Source organism: Suncus etruscus, chromosome 6 (genome assembly GCF_024139225.1).
Source record: "Suncus etruscus isolate mSunEtr1 chromosome 6, mSunEtr1.pri.cur, whole genome shotgun sequence".
NCBI lineage: Eukaryota > Metazoa > Chordata > Mammalia > Eulipotyphla > Soricidae > Suncus > Suncus etruscus.
The window spans coordinates 37,888,871-37,902,811 of NC_064853.1; the positions used below are offsets into that span (position 1 = coordinate 37,888,871).

General features: G+C 48.6%; 1 non-coding gene across 1 annotated transcript; it reads right to left on the bottom strand.

Moving 5' to 3' along the window:
• Positions 1 to 2,219: 2,219 nt before the first annotated feature.
• On the bottom strand, positions 2,220 to 2,326 carry LOC126012874 (U6 spliceosomal RNA). Its single transcript, XR_007497223.1, has one exon. It is a non-coding gene; the product is annotated as a U6 spliceosomal RNA (small nuclear RNA).
• Positions 2,327 to 13,941: the final 11,615 nt, after the last annotated feature.

The following is a 13,941-nucleotide window of genomic DNA, read 5'->3' on the forward strand; positions in this document are numbered from 1 at the left end:
GGCTTTATTTTATGTGGTGAAATAAAAAATGAAATGAAGGTTAGGACTTGGAGCTGGACCCTTCCTTCCCTGCCTTATAGGCTCTGGGAACTCCAGAGATCACCAAGAAGCCTACATTCCATGTATAAAATGGACTAATGACATCACAACATCAGAAGGATCCGTGGGAAGATTTTGGAAGAGCATAGCCCTTGGCACTGAAATATTTCTAAATAGTATGAATAAATTGGAATTATTTGTTCCACTAGAGAAAATTACTAGGACTACGAAATGTTGGTTTATGTTTTGGTGCCACTTTACAAAAGGTAGCTTGTTGGTTCACTGTGCTAATAGCCAGAAGCAGTACCTCAGCCTTTATCTGCCACTCAACTAGACCTTAGCTTTTTTTTTTTTTTTTTTTTGGTTTTTTGGGCCACACCGTTTGATGCTCAGGTGTTACTCCTGGCTAAGCACTCAGAAATTGCTCCTGGCTTGGGGGTCCTGTATGGGACGCCGGGGGATCGAACTGCGGTCCTTCCTTGCAAGGTAGACACCTTACGTCTAGCGCCACCTCACCGGCCCCAGACCTTAGCTTTTAAGTTTTTTACCTTTTGTTTGTTTTTGTTTTGGGGCAACACCTGTGGCGCTCAGAGGTTACTAACTGGATCTGTGCTTAGAAATTCTACTGACAGGGCCCGGAGAGATGGCACAGTGGCCTTTGCCTTGCAAGCAGCCGATCCAGGACCAAAGGTGGTTGGTTCGAATCCCGGTGTCCCATATGGTCCCCCGTGCCTGCCAGGAGCTATTTCTGAGCAGACAGCCAGGAGTAACCCCTGAGCACCGTCGGGTGTGACCAAAAAACCAAAAAAAACAAAAAAAAAGAAAGAAATTCTACTGACAGGCTCAGAATATGGCCATATGTGATGCCACCCTACCCACTGTACTATCGCTTCAGCCCTTTTATGACTTTTTTAGGAAGGCACACTCAGCAGTGCTCAGGAGTTACTCCTCTCCTGGCTTTGCGCTCAGGTATCACTTCTGATGGCCTCAGAGGACCATATGGGATGCTGAGAATCAAACTCAGATTGCAAGGCAAGTGCTCTCACCGCTGTGCTAGCTCTCCAATCCCCATTATTCATTTATTTTTAGTGCATATGATTTCTTTGTGGGTTAACTCATTTCCTTAAATGGTTTTCTTTTAAAATGTGCTCTCTCATATGCCTTAGATGCAGCTGACGTTGGTTCAATCCCTGGTACTCCATATGATCCCCCTGAGCCTGCCAGGAGTGATTCCTGAGCCAGGAGTAAGGCCTGAGGATAGCCAGTTGTGACTCCACAATCAAAAATAAATAAAACGCCATTTTCCTCCTCTTTGTCCAGGGAGCTGCTGGCCCATCATGGCCCAGATCTTATGTGTTCAAGGGAGTATTTGTTTTGCCCGTATATGCTCCTACAAGCAGTTTACTATGATACCAGCAGGTACCCATACAGTGCTAGCTAGCTGCCTAAAGCTGATTGTGCTCTCAGTATGGAGACACTCAGCCTTCCTCTGAGGTAGCACCGTCATTGTTATTATTAGCTGGTTTACAGTTGAGGGAACCAAGTAAAACAGTGAAGTGATTTTCCTGAGGGCAAGCTGGGGTTTGAAACTAAGTGGGTGGCTCCACGGTCTGTTTTGTTTGGTTTTTTGGTTATACCAAGGATTGAACCTTGGACCTCACACACGTAGAGACATAAACTGTCTCTCAGCCACATCCCTTCCCAGAGTCTGTGTTCTTATCCCCCATGTCCCGCTCCTCATTACACTGCTACAGCACAAATCATCTCTAACTATCCTTTGCTTCCACTGGAGAATAAATTCTGCCATGATTTGAGGTCTTCAGACTGATGCAGGCCAGGGAGTTGGCAGCATCTGAAGCTCCTTCCCTCAGACTGACTGCATGGTGAGCCTGCTCAATGAGTGCCTGCTGTGTCTTCAGGCTTCAGGCATTCTGTGTTAAGCACAACTTAAGATGAACAAAGGGACCTAGTGATTTATAATTCCCCTTTCAGAATCAGGCATATATAGCCTCGATGGTAATCAGCACAGAAGAGACTGCAGAGTACTGAAAAACTCATTGAGGGCAGGAATTTTTGTCCAGTATTAACTGCTTTATCGCTGGAACATCTCCATTTTGGAGCTGGATTCAGCTCATTGCACACCCATGCTCTCACCACTCTTTTTTTTTTTTTTTTTTTTTTTAAATATGGAACGCTTCACGAATTTGCGTGTCATCCTTGCGCAGGGGCCATGCTAATCTTCTCTGTATCGTTCCAATTTTAGTATATGTGCTGCCGAAGCGAGCACGCTCTCACCACTCTTACGGCTTCTACAGGGATACTCCTTGTGGGACACAAAATTTTATTTTGGGGGGCCAGAGAGGTGGCACAAGCGGTAGGGCATTTGCTTTGCATGCACTAGCCTAGGATGGACCATGGTTCAATCCTCCTCGTGTCCCATAAGTCAGGAGCAATTTCTGAGCACTTAGCCAGGAGTAACCCCTGAGGATCACCTGGTGTGGCCCAAAAAGCAAATAAATAAATTTTTACTTTAGTTTTTTTGGCCACATCTGGCTCAGGGATTGCTCCTGACAGGACTCAGAGAACCATATGGGGTGTTGAGGCTTTAGCCCGGTAAGCTGTGTGGAAGACAAGTGCCCTACCTGCTGTACTATTGCTCCAACCTGGAAAAATTGTTTTGTTTTGATTTGGAGACAACACCTGGCAATGCTCAGGGATTATTCTTGGCTCTACACTCAAGAATTATTCCTGACAGTATTTGGGGTCTACGTGGGATACTGGGGATCTAACCTGGTCTTATGCAAGGCAAACACCCTACCTGCTGTACTATCACTCCAGCCACTCAAATCATTTCTATTCCAGGAAAGATCTCTGTGTCAATGCATTTGCTATGAAACTGGTTCACTATGTCATCAAATGCAGGGTGATGAACCAACTGAAGGCACTTAGCTTACATGTTTTAAATCCCTTTACACTTTTGAATCCTCGTGTTCCTTTGTCTCACTAATTTGAATCCTGGCTACCCAGGAAACACAGAGCTGTGATTAGTCCTTGAGCTTGAATAGTTAGAAGGTCTGACAAAAATAAAGACTCATCTGTTTATCAAGGGGATGATATTTATAAAATACCTCTCTGTCATTGTTAATTGTGGATTCAGAAATGTTTGTCCCGCTGGACCTGCATAATAATATAGAGCTGCATAAAGACCAGAGAGATAGTATAGTGGGTAATGTACTTGCCTTGCATGAAGCTGAACCTGGCTCCATCCCCGGCACCACATGGGTTCTGAGCACCACTGGGATGGCCCAGATATGAGAACAATCAATGGTGTTCTTGGCTTTTGATGGAAGTGTCAGTCCACGCTCTTCAAGCTTTGAGTCAGAATCTTCAGGTGCTTTTCTGTCCTACCCTTCCTGATGGATAGTGCACGGCTTTCAGTGTCAGCCTATCAGTGGCACAGAGAGTTTAGCAAGCATTGCTTGTTTCACACTTAGATTCTAGCTGTAGGTTTCTTGTTCTCCCTTTAAATCTACAGCTGAACTCCACGCTTTTTTATTTGGTTTGGGTTTTGAGTCACACCCGATTACTGTGTTCAGGGGTTACTCCTGGCTCTCTGCTCAGAAATCGCTCCTGGCAGGCACAGGGCGGGGGTGGGGGGTGGGGACCATATGGGATGCCGGGATTCAAACCACCATTGGTCCTGGGTTAAGGCAAACACCCTACCGCTGTACTATCACTCCAGCCCCTGAACTCCGCTCTTTATAATATATGGAGAAGCAGAGTGATTTGGGATCTGGGCAGGTTCCTTTGAGAATGCTTTGAGAATCACTCAGCGAGGTTAGCAAGGTGGAGGAATTGAGTCAGAGACCTCAAGCCACTTACCCAGGACAGCACAAAGAACAGGGTTGTGCCAGGCACTCTGGTCTCTTGGCTTAGAACTTTCTACTGTATCTTGTGGCTGAAGCTCTATTTTGCCTCAAGTACATAACGACTTGGACAACCATGAAGGCCAGTAGAGAACTTTGGGAGCCAGATAAGAACTTTATAATTAGGAACGTCTGTTTGTTAATTTATTCAACAGACTTAATAAGTGCTTGCTATTCATCACATTAGATGCTAGAGACACATTAGTGAACAAGACAGTTCATGTCTTCAAAGAGCTCAGGTCTTCATGCTTATAAATGTGATAATGTTCTAATAGATATGTTCAGAGAACCAGTACTGTTGTACTGACCTAGTCTTGGAAGGCTTTCTGAGAAACCATGTAAGAAAATGCCAGAGAAATGTAACAGGAATGAAAACAAGTGGCTGAGTCCTGAAGAGAGCTGCAGGAAAAAGGTCATAGAGGGCCCTGTAAACCATTAATCCAAAGACAACCACCTCAGATGTGTTTATAATAGAGAGATCACTCTGATGCAACATGGAAGGAAACTGAATTAGCGGGAGATGGACCTGAGAGCAGGGGTCAATGGGTAGCAGGTTGAATTTATAGGAGCTAGTTCACACTGGTGGCGACTTCTTCTCAGGAGGGAAGAGGTCAGGAATAAGGCTCAGAATCTATGTGCTGTATACTGAAGCCCCTGATCTGTTCCTCAGGATCCCGTGCCCATCTCCCCCCTGGCACTAGCAGGTGTAGCCCAAAAAGATTAAAGTTTTGTTTTACCTAATTGGATCATAGTTCTTTTGGGCATGTTGGAGGGATACTGAAGGAAAGGATGAGACCCAAATGTGCTGCAAGTCTGTCTATAGAAAAAGAACTGGATATTCAAGTTGAACCCAGAGAGGATTCTGGGCCAAAGATAGGGATCTCAAAGTCATCAGCATTGATGGTATTTGGAGCTGGGGAAGATGAGGTCACTGGAGCAGGGGTGTAGTGAGGAAACATAGCAGAACAGAACCTTAAGGCCCATGGACAGCTACAGAACAAGATTGCATTGAAATGTAGGTGGTGGGGGAGAGAAGAAGCCAGGAGCACAATTTCACAGAGGTGAGGGAAATGGTGCAGCACAGAGGGACAGTAGAAGCAAGAGGCAATAGATTTCAGTTAGTGGTGAGTTTAGGGATGTTTCAGTTATTAGAATTTGGAAGGCAGGGGCCAGAGAGAGAAGTCAGTCCTGAGCACTGATGGGTATGGACTCTCCAACCCCCACCAAAAAACAAGGTGTTAGCAGGATGGGTTTCTTTTTGGAGGGTCTAGAAGAAAATCATTTCTTCCCTCTTTGCGAAGGCTGCCTACATTTCTTGGCTTGTAGCTGCTTCACGTCTCAGTCTTGGTCTCACAATTCCTTCCTGGGGCAGTGATCTCCTGTTTTTCTCTTAGAAGGCTCTTCCGAATTATTCAGGCCCACCCAGATAACCCAAAATAAACTCCTCATAGCCAGGTCCTTAATTCCATCTGGAAAGTCCCTCCTTTTTTTTTTTTTTTTTTTTTCATATAAGGTGATTTTCCCAAGGCCCAGCCATGATGGCTGGATATTCATCACATCTATCCACACAGCATTCCTGGAGCCTGCCTGCTCCACTGTCGCTACTCAGAAGGTCTCTGCTGGGCTTCTGTCCCCCCCACATCCCATTAGCTTAATTGCATCTTTGTGTCTCTCCATTAAAAGCTTGAACTCTGCCTGTCTGATGGTGATCAGTCTTTTGTATCCCCTGTTCACTCCTTCCACTGAGTCCTTCTCTCTAACCCCAGCCGTCCTGAAGCTACTATTTTTCAAGGCAGAGAAACGGTGAGTTACAGCGTTTTGAGGCCAAACTTCTCTGGCTTAGATCCTAGTTCCATTACTTCCAAGTGTGAACTCGTGGGCCAGCAATTTAACTACCCGACCTGTTTTTAGTTTTATAGCAGTGTGACACCCAGAAGCTTGTTGCAATGATTCGAGTTAATAATTTTAAAGCACGGAAACAGTCAGCTGACACACAGCTTTTTTTCTGTCATATTCTTCCAATCTTGTTGATGCTCCCTGGAGTACCCTTCCCTAGACCCTGATTCATGGTGGTTCCTGTTCCTCCCTCCAAAGCTAGCTCGGTGCTACCTCCTTTTTGCAGGCCTCCTGATATCTTCTCTCACCATATTGCTGTTTGGGGACACTAAAGACCTGAAACAAGACTCTGGCACATTGTCTCTCCAATGATTTGTTTATGTGGTAGAAGAAAAAAAATTTTGTCTGTGTGGGAGGGGACACAGCAGCAGTGTCTGTGGTTACTCCTGACTCTGCACTCAAGGATCACTCCTATGTCAGGGAACTAAATGGGATGCTAGGGATCAAACCCAGGTCAGCAGTGTGCAAAACAAGTGCCCCAAAAGGAAAATATTTTGAAACACTAATTAATATGTGTGTATTTCTTCTCCACACTTCCTTGTATGTGACCCTCCCACTGACAGATAAAGGCATTCACATTACCTTAAACAATTAGTATTTATGGGGTTTGAACTCTTAGTACAAGGGTTAAGACACTTAAGATACTACACACGGTTAACCCGTTTTTAGACCCCCAATACCACGTAGTTTCTCAAGCACTAAGATCAGCCTCTAAGCACAGAGCTGGGTGTAGCCACTGAGAACCACCCCTAAGTTGTAGCTTAACCCCCACCTCCAAATTAGTATTTATGGGGCTACTGAGATGACTCAAAGAGCTAGAACATATGCTTTGCTATGAGAGCCCTGCTTTAGTCCCAGCATGTTTCCCTGAGCATATCTTGATGTGGTCCCTGAACACCACCAAGTATGACCAGAAAAATAAAATGGGTTTATGGAGCCTTTGGGAATGATTCAGTCAGTGACTATTGTGCCTTCCCTGCAAGCACATGATCATAAGTTTGACCCCCAGCACTGCCACATGCACTGAGAATCTGCCAACTCTGCTGTTTGAGCCTGGCTGCTCTGCCATCTGGCATTCCCAGGGCTGCAAAATGATGTCGACTGCAGGGCAGCCTAGTGCATATTAGCACTGCAAAGATCCAACCAACAGCAAGCAAGCACCACCTCTAAAAGACAGGCGAGCACCATGGCCAGGAGGTTTGACCCTGGCGCACATGTGCGCACTGCAGTGACCCCTGACAAGCTCTGCTGCCATACGTGTGTTCTTTGACTAAGGGCAAGCTCCAGGGAGCACACGAATCAGCTTGGTGACACTCTGAGCATCATGGCCTCTGTGTAATCCCCAATGAACACCAAGTCAAGATATGTGGGTGCCACAGCTGTTCACAAGTTCAGTCCCTGTCATCACAGCACCGAACACAAAGGGAGAGGTGCAGTGAGGGTCGAGAAATTTTTTTTATTTTTAGGTGTTCTGGGGTAACTACTCCAGGCTCTGCACTCAGGAATTGCTCCTGGACGTGCTCAAGGGACTACACAGAATGCTCCCGATTGAACTCTTAGCCCTCAGCCGGTGTGCTAGGCAAATACCCTACCTACCCACTGCACTATCTCTCTGGCCCCAGGCACCTGCTTTTTTTTTTGGGGGGGGGCAAACCCAGCTTTGCTCAGGGGTTACTCCTGGCTATCTGCTCAGAAATAGCTCCTGGCAGGCACAGGGGACCATATGGGACACCAATTCAAACCAACCACCTTAGGTCCTGATTTGGCTGCTTGCAAGGCCAACGGAGCTGTGCTATCTCTCCGGCCCCAGGCACCTGCTTTTTATGATAATTCAGTAATTCAGAAATCAAAAGGTAAGCTCTTGGCCCTGAGTATCAGTGGGAAAGAAAGTTCTCAGTATCTGCACCAGGGCAGAAGTGAGCCTCCTCTTCCACATGTCCAATAACAACATCAAGGCCCCCGTGAGGGCAGCCACCACTTTGATGGGCCCTTCAGTGTCCAGACATGTTACTGGTGCACAGGAGACTCCTGTTTCCATGAAAGAAGAAAGGACTGTCACAATCTAGTGAGGAAGACAGATGCGTGAGCAGATCTCCACAGTGGGGCTGACAGCGGAGCAGCGATGAAGGGCTGTAGAGGCTCTGAGGGAACAAACAGACACGGTAGCAGCATTAGGGACTTCTGAAGCCACTTCAGGACACAAGCAATGTCAACTTCCTGCAGAGCATGTGGGCGATGACACTCTCTGAAATAGGGCCTGGCCCACTTACCCGTCTCAAAACCCCCAAATCCCTGTGCCCTCCTGGAGCTCCCCTCAGCCATGCCAGGATGAAACCCAGGTCTTCCATGTGCAAAGCAAGCAAATGCCTTAACCCCTGTGCTGGCTCTCTTGGCCTTATTCTTCCTAACTTTGTTGTTGGGGCTCAGAGATATCCCTCCATCAGGGTGGCACTGAGATCAATCCACAGCCTATCTGGTTGAGGAATGCGAGCAGGCCATACCTGGTCAGAGAATTGGGGGACATTGAACCCTAGATGGGAGAGAAAACATCTGAGCTGTTCAAAGCCACCTCCCACCCCCTGCCACCCACGCATACGTTTTTTTCAATGCCCTGAACCTTTTTTTTCTTTCTTTTGTTTTTTGTTTTTTGGGCCACACTTGGCGGTGCTCAGGGGTTACTCCTGGCTATCTGCTCAGAAATAGCCCCTGGCAGGCACAGGGGACCATATGAGACGGTGGGATTCGAACCAGTCACCTTAGGTCCTGGATCGGCTGCTTGCAAAGCAAATACTGCTGTGCTATCTCTCCGCCCACCCCACCCCCAACCTTTTTTTTTTTTAATTCATTTCACGAAAGAAAAAAAAAAACATGCATCACTGTATCAGACCTACAGCATCTGGTTGAATTTACAGAGAAAGGATTGCCACAGTTGTCTGGCTTTTAAGATCCCAATTCTTACTCTTTTTCAGCTCTAGTTGTCCCCTTCCTTTGGGTTTCAAGTGACACCTCTCAAGATAAGTATTAAATTCACCCTCATTTTTTCCTGAAGCTCGCCTGACTGCTTCCTGTTCAGTACAGTCTAGAGCCTGGACTAACAGCGTCTGTCCTCCCCAAAGACACCTTTCAACTCGAGCGACCTCCACTGCCCTGACCACATCCGAGAGTTTGTGCTGAGAGTGCCACTCGTAAGAACTTGTTGGCTCCTCTGAATGCTCCTCTGTGGGAGGCACAACTATCCTTGCTTCAGAAGAAGAAACTGAGGCCCCCCGAGAGACTGCCTGTGGCTGTGAGGTGAACTGGGGTTCCAAAGGGGACAGAGCCCAAGTCTCACACAGCAACGTTTCAGACTGTTGAGCTCAACTTCCTACTCTGGCAAGTGTGACCCCGTTCTTCTGCAAGACTCTTTGTCAATGCTGCTGAGTGAGGAGCCCCAAGTATGCCCTGTCAGTGGGACATGGGCCCGGGGTTGGCTGTGGGCCCTGTGCCTTGACTGGGTCCTGCTGAAGAAGCGCGGGAAGGAGCTGCCTAGCCAGGCACAGGGCTTGGCGGCAAAGCTGCCTGTGCGGCGGGAGGCCAGAGCCGCGCCCTGGCACCTGGCAGGCAGCCCGGGCCCGCCGCCGTTGAGAAAATACCTGCAACAAAGGAGTCTCCCGCCATGACTGGCCGCCTCTGGCCCCGCAGCACCTCCACTGAGGAATCCACCCTCCGTGCCAGGCCAGGCTGGGCCTCCTCCACCGTTCACGGCTCAAGGAGCCCCGTTGAGGCCTCCAGGTCCAGCTGGAAACACTGTCCCAGGGCCCCTCATCTCATCTAGACTCAAATCCACCCTGGGCTCTGCTGGTTACCTGAACCCATCATGTCTCTCTAACACAATCACCCTTACTCCCCAGGGGACCCCAGACTGGTGGCTTCACAGTTGAAGATCCTGCCTCTAGCAGGGGCTTGTTAGAGGTGAGGCAGGGCTGAAGCATGAGTGTGATCAGTCTTTGGAAAGGGAATGTGGATGCAGCTGGGAATGGGCATTGGGAGGAACATCACCAAGATAGGACACTGGGAGCAGCAAAGCGGAGAAGATTCTGGATGCCCCTGTAGTGTGGCTTTCACCTCCTCTGAGAACTTGAGGAGCCTCCTGAGAAGGCTCAGGGATTCGACTTCATCCTTCTTCCTTCCCATCATCTTAGACGCCAACCTGCAGGGCTGTGCGCTGAGCGAGCGGCTTCTTCCACATGCTGTTTTGTCCACATGGGCTCGACCCCTGGACACTTGACAGAGTTGCAGTCTCAGATCAGCCACAGCCTTCTCCAACATCTGCCTGCCCTTTTGGTGCTAGTGATGATTCTGGCAAAGAAGCTGTTTCCTTCAGTGACCCCAGCCCTATGCAGAAGCCTCCCTGGTGTTGATAGGAGCTGGGCCTGCAGCGGTACTTCCCAACCTGCCTGAACCAGCTTCTGTACCCTGTCAGATTATTCACGCTGTGGTCGGGATCCCTATGTCCCAGGCCCACTGTCCCCTAACCTGGATCCTCCTCAGCTGGACAAAGGAACTCTTTCCAGGGACCTGGCCCGACCGACTTTAGTCGGCAAAGTAAGGTCCCCCATAGTGGTCCCCAGTACCATTAGAGGGAACTTTCCTTAGAGAGAAAAGCCCAGGCCCTGAGTAGCCCAGAGGGAGCTCCCAGTCTAGTGGGTATCCAGTGACCGTGGAAAAGACAGAACAGGCTGGGGCCAGAGAAATACCACAGTGGCATTTGTCTTGTATGCAGCCAATCCAGGACCGACGGTAGTTCAAATTCCGTATCCCATATGGTCCCCCGTACCTGCCAGGAGTGATTTCTGAGCGCAGAGCCAGGAATAACCCCTGAGTGCTGCAGGTGTGACCCCAAAACAAAAGTAAATAAATAAAGACAGAACAGGCCCTTGTCAGGCTGAGGAGACCTGAGTCTGCCACATTCCTTGTCCACACCAGGTTGCCTGTGGATTTCAGACATGGTAGACCTCATTTTTTACTTGTTCCTCTTCTTGTTTCCCATCCTTCCATCTCAGTTCCCTATATGGCACCTCATGATCACTGCAGCTGCTCAGAGCTCTTCCATCCACACTTGGTGAGAGGAATGAAGAGTTTCTCAAGAAGAGACTGAGTCCCTGGATCTCCCGCCCCCATGCCTCTGTCCCCTACTCTCTGCCCCTCCATGTCTAGTCCCTCCATGGTGCCTGCAGACTCCCCAAGATTCACTTCCTCCTCTGCAGAGGGCAGAAGGGATACCTGCCTTCTGGGCATCAAATTGCCCATTCCTGGTGTCAAGAGTGGCAACAACAATGCCTTCCTGGTCCTCCTTGAAACACCCCCTACATGCTTTGCAGGGTCCCCCCAGCAGTGAGGGAGGCTCCCAGGCTCAGGGAACTCAGTGTCAACTCAAGGGTAGCAGCCCCCTGGAAACGGCTTCTTCCTGTGAAGGGCAGGTGGAGTTGGGCAGTGGGGGTCACAGCTGACTATGGCCTGACCTCAGTGCAGACCCAGGCACTGAGAGTCCTTTAGGCAGGACCCCCATCCAGGCTTCTGGGAGGTCTATGACTCAGACTTGAGGTTCTGGGTCGGTCGCTGGCCCTATCTGGACTGTTTATTGTGGTAAAGTGAGAAGCGGGTCAGATTCCTTGAGCACCAACCAGCTCTGATCACAAAGAGCACTAAGGCAGTTCAAGAAAACATGGAGGGCCGGGCGGTGGCGCTAGAGGTAAGGTGCCTGCCTTGCCAGCGCTAGCCTTGGACGGACCGCAGTTCGATCCCCCGGTGTCCCATATGGTCCCCCAAGCCAGGAGCGACTTCTGAGCGCATAGCCAGGAGTAACCCCTGAGCATCACTGGGTGTGGCCCAAAAACCAAAAACCAAAAAAAAAAAAAAAAAAAAAAAAAAAAAAAAGAAAACATGGAGCCTGTGCCTGAATTCCTGGCTCCTCTCTGCCCTCTGGTGGACACTAGCAGCTCAGCACCCGGGAACTGACAGAAACAAGGGCTCAAGGGGTCTTCCCTTGACCTGAAACTATCTTTGGGACTTTGCCACGGCTCCCACCTCTTGGATCCCCAAGTCCCAACCCCTCTGCTAATGAAATGTCAATGTCTTCAGGATCTTGTGGGAAATAAAAGCATGAAAGAAAGAATGTGAGAAGGATAACAAGTATAAACCAAAATATGCACAGTAAATGCCAATCATCACCCCTTTTTCACCTTCACAGATATCAGTCATCAAGCCCCATGGACTCTCCTGAATTCCCCAGACCAATTTCAGCATTTCCTGATTCCTCCCACAGCTTTAACCCCTTCCCCATCACTCCTGTATCTGCCTGAAGGCGCTCTGGACTAGAGCTGCCCCTTCTGGACTAGAGTCCTTTTCTGGGACCCAACACGCCTCACGCCTCTTCCATTGGTACCCCTGCACCCTTCTGTTCCCTGAAATCTGGCCACACCTGCTTCCTCCCCGTTGCTTTGCTCTGGCCCTACTGCCTCAGGAATTCACAGCAAGGTCCTGGCTACTGTCTTGGATCCTTCCCTGACCCAAAATTCTAGAGTTTGTACAGAAAATAGAGGGACAAAAGGGGGGCAGACTTCTAGTCTTCTAGTGACTAAGAAACTGAGGTCACAGAGAGAAAAATATGCTCCGTAGCACAAAAGAGAGCATTCATTACCTGGGAACCTTTTAATTCTATTTTATGTCTTGCTCGAGTGATATTTTTATGACATCTAAGAAGTTCTATCAAGGGAGAAGGACACAGGTTAAGAATCTCCCTGCTGGCCCTGCATTCCTTCATGCCTAGTCTGGTTCCTACAGGCCGCCAGCTCTGTTCTTGCTGGTGTCTCCTTGTGAAAATCAAAATAACCCGGGATGGGATGGATCTGCACCCATGCTCGGCCCACCCCCTTCAGTCAAGTAAGGCCATGCCTTTTTTTTTTTTTTTTTTTTGGTTCACACCGGCAGCACTCAGGGGTTAATCCTGGCTCCACGCTGAGAAATCACTCCTGGCAGGCTTAGGGGACCATATGATTTGTCAGGATTCGAACCAATGACCTTCTACATGAAAGGCAAACGCCTTACCTCCATGCTATCTCTGCGGCCCCATGTCTTAACATTTCTTATTCATCAGTCTGGCACCTTCACCAGTTCACACTTACTCTTTGAGGACAATTTCCTTCAGTTGTGCTTTATGCTCTTTTGCTTTGTTTTGTTTTGTTGTTTTTGGGTCACACCTGGCGGCGCTCAGGGGGTTACTCCTGGCTCTGTGCTCAGTAGTCACTCCCAGCTGGCTGGCTCGAAGGACCACATGGGATGCCGGGATTCGAACTGGGGTCTGTCCTGTACTGGTCGCTTGCAAGGCAAACACCTTACTACGGTGCTATCGCTCCAGCCCTGTGCTTTATGCTCTTTATGCTTCTTCCTTATATTGCTGGACCTTGGGCTCTTCGCAGATTGTTGGGCAGACCTTTGCTGTCACCAACAGGGCCAACCACTTCGTACACCACAGCCTGGCGATGACACTCTGAGTCAAAAGCATTGTCTTACTTATTACAGTAGGGAAATGCTTTGGGCGGGGTTATGAGGGACTGGGCTGAGGGAAGAGTAGGGGGGTCAGAGTGTTTCTGTTGTTTTCTAGAATTTTCTAGAATTCTTGGCTGGAGCCAAGAAGGTGTGTGATGCTTTCCTGGGGCCTGAAACAATAAAGGACTTCAAGAAGTGGAGTCAGGCTGTGGTGGAGGATGTTGCCTCATAGAGCTGCCTGGGCCAGGCCCTGCAGAGGGCAGTTTGGGCTACTGGGCCTCAGTCTCCACCTCTGGCTGTGCCCAGCACTTGTCAGACATGCTGGATTTCAGGAGAATCAGTTTATCACTAGCCTTTAATTATCCCGTTGCACTCACTTGTAAATTGTTGAGGTTTTTATAGAGCTTTTAGTGGTTCATTTTAATTTATGTTAAGTAGGATGAATGTAATCCTTTGATATTTCTAAATTTAAGATTTATAAGACTTTTTTGTTTGTTTTTGGGGGGCCACACCCAGCAGTAACCCAGTATTACTCCTGGCTCTGGTTTGGCTG